Here is a 3,210-nt window from a genome sequence, read left to right on the forward strand (position 1 = left end):
CATTGGGTAGTCCACCTTTTAAGTTTTTTATTATTTTTTTTTTTTTGGCTGTGCAGAAGATTTCAGTTTGATGTCGTTCTACTTGTTTGTTTTTTTTTTTTTGCATTTGTTGCCTTTGCTTTTAGTGTCCGATCTAAAATACTCTTTGCCGAAACGATGTCCAGAAACGTACTACCTGTGCTTTCTTCTCAGAGGTTTATGGATTCACGTCTTATGTTCAAGTCATTCATCCATTTAAATTTTTGTGTAAGAAAGTGATCCCGTTCCCTTCTTCTGCATGTAGCGGGCGGTTTTCCAGTGCCGTTCACTGAAGAGACAGTCCTTTCCGCACTGCATATTTTCTGCTGCTCTGTTGTCAGTTAAGACCATAGCTGTGTGGGTTAGTTTCTCAGCTTTCTTTTGCTTCTGCTTCTGCTTCTCCTTATCCCTCCTCTTCCTCCTTCCTCCGTTTTTGTCTTAGCATTTTCCTTTGAGAAAATATTTTTCTTGTAAGAATATACGCAGTGTGGACTTCATTGATTACATGTCATACTATTTGTTAGGATACTTCTCTGAGGCGTGTTTTTGTAAATGAATAGCTGGATCAATAGCTCCCAACAGGTTAAACATTTGGGCAGAACTACTTAAGTCATGTTATATCCTTCCATCAGATACGGATTTTGTCTGATTGTCGTCTTTTGTGATGCTATCAGTTGTGATGATGGATATCTATATTTCCTTCTCCATGATAGGTTTATTAAAGTGATTTCAAGTTTTCTTAAAAATGTGCATTCTAAATCATCCTTATTTTATAATATATACTTATATAAAACATGTTTAAAGAGAAGCATTTATTGCAATCCGCTGTTGAAACATCTGATTAATTAATATTAATAAATATTAATTCCCATTCAGAGTTAATAATATCAGAGCTAAGTTTAAATAAACCTTTAATGTACTGACAATGATGAGTAAACTTTCCAAAGTTCTATGACTACCATTTTCCGAGCTTTCTATTCTATTCCTTTGACCTGTGTGTCTGTTTCTAGGCCAGCACCATACAATTTTATTTTTCCAAAAAATAAACTACAGAGATTCTTTTTATTTAAAAAATGCAATAGCATAATATCATGTACCGACAGGAGTTTTATTAACAAAACACATAATAGGAAAGCATATCAGTTGCAAAAATTAAAGACAGATTTTCATGGCAGGAAGTTAGTGCCAAGTCAGTGACTTCTGAATTCGTCAGAATATGGCCGGCAGCTCAGGGATACTACGTTTTCTTTCACTAAAGACATATTTCTTGGACAGTTTAATGTCCCCCCACTTAGAATTTAATGTTGTCAAAGCAATGATTAATATATTACTCAGAATTTTTAAGAGAAAATCTTCACAAAATTAACAATAGAGATCTTCAAGTAATTAGGACCACTCAGAGGCACCTGAAAAGAATCCCATGTATGGATTCGTTGTTTTTTTCTTTTATTCCTTGAATTAAATTCAGTGAAAGATTTAAGGGGGGAAAAAAGTCAGTTATCTATTGATTCTCTCATGTTTTAATTAAACAATTTTAGCGATTACGTAGAAAAACACATTTTACATGTTGCTGTAAAGCACTTTTCTGGAACTGGTCACTGATTTAAGTCATTGGAAGATCATGATAGGCCACCTATCTTCCTGTAACGTAATGGTAAATCTGCCTCTCGATGTCCAAAACCAGAGTACTGGCACCTATTCGGAACAGTTCTGGCATCAGCCATTCATCTCCCAGCTCTTCCTTCACGAGAGAGATACAAGCAAGGGAATCCTTGGCACTGCGGATGCCTCCGGCTGGTTTAAAGCCTACCTTGTTTCCAGTTTTCCAGAAGAAATCTCAAATGGCCCGTAGCATTATTATAGCTACTGGGAAAGTGGCATTTACCATTTCTTTTCCAGTAGAGGTCTTAATAAAGTCTGATCCTGCCATCATTGCGATCATACTGGCTTTATAGACATGAGTAAGAGATCCAAGTTCTCCTGTTGCTAAGATGGTTTTGAGATGAGCCCCCCACAGGCCTTGCAAAACTGACGAATTTCATCACACAGGGCTTCCCGCTGGCCAGTCAGCACCAAGGTCCTATTAATCACCACATCGATTTCCGTAACTCCATTTTCCACAGCCAATCAGATCTCTTCCAATCGTGTTTTTAAATGAGTCTGTCCAGGGCGCCTGGGTGGCTCAGTTGTTTGGGTGACTGCCTTTGGCTCAGGTCATGATCCTGGAGTCCTGGGATCGAGTCCCACATCGGGCTCCCTGCTCAGCAGGGAGTCTGCTTCTCCCTCTGACCCTCTTCCCTCTCGTGCTATCTCTCATTCTCTCTCTCAAATAAATAAATAAATAAATAAAGTGTTTGTCCAGCCGGAAAGCCTGTGGGCATGGAAGCCACTGGGATGGTACAGCCCGGGGCCTTCAGTGCTTTAACCACATCATACACCCGTGTGGGGTAGACATAAAAAGCAGTGGTCAGAAGGCCTTTATCACACATATTGAAACTTTTTTAGAGAGCTTCCCGGATTGGATAATTGGCTTTATAACAGAGCCATTGAACGTTGGAAGATGTGTCATCATCTGAAAGTGTAATAAGACCTATAAAGGTAATGGCTTTCAGGAGCCAAGCAGCTTGCCACTCCTTTATCTCGGTTCTGCAAGCGTGGATTTGTTCTGCATGCCTCAGAACTGCAGGTTGATTCATTCCTTACTTTTATTCCTAGTTATTTTTTTCTTGATGCAATTGTAAATGGCATTGCTTTCTTATTTTCTCTTTGTGGAAGTTTGTCATCACTATAAGGAAATGCAACAAGTTGGGACACCTGGTGGCTTAGTCAGTTTAAGTGTCTGTCTTTGGCTCAGGTCACAATCCCAGGGACCTGGCATCCAGACCCTCATTGGGCTCCCTCCTCAGTGGGGTGTCGGCTTCTCCGTCGCCTTCTGCTGCTCACCCTGCTTTTGCTGTTTCTCTCTCTCTCTGTCAAATAAATAAATAAATAAATAAAATCTTAAAAAGAAAACGAATTGCCACAGGTCTCTGTACATTGACTTTTTATCCTGGAGCTTTACGGAATTTATTTATTCTAACAGTTTTTGGTGGAATATTTAGGGATTACCATATATACTATGTCATTTGCAAATAGTGACAGTTTTCCTATTTGGATTTCATCTTTTCTTTTATTTTTTCTTTTCTTTCTTTC

At 38.8% G+C, this 3,210-nt stretch overlaps 1 pseudogene; it reads right to left on the minus strand.

The window, feature by feature from the left end:
* Positions 1-1,621: 1,621 nt before the first annotated feature.
* Positions 1,622-2,714, minus strand: LOC112818218 (deoxyribose-phosphate aldolase-like; annotated as a pseudogene).
* Positions 2,715-3,210: the final 496 nt, after the last annotated feature.

This window comes from Callorhinus ursinus, unplaced genomic scaffold (assembly GCF_003265705.2).
Source record: "Callorhinus ursinus isolate GAN/ISIS: 27379988/994484 unplaced genomic scaffold, GSC_fseal_2.0 scaffold4208, whole genome shotgun sequence".
NCBI classification, from domain to species: domain Eukaryota; kingdom Metazoa; phylum Chordata; class Mammalia; order Carnivora; family Otariidae; genus Callorhinus; species Callorhinus ursinus.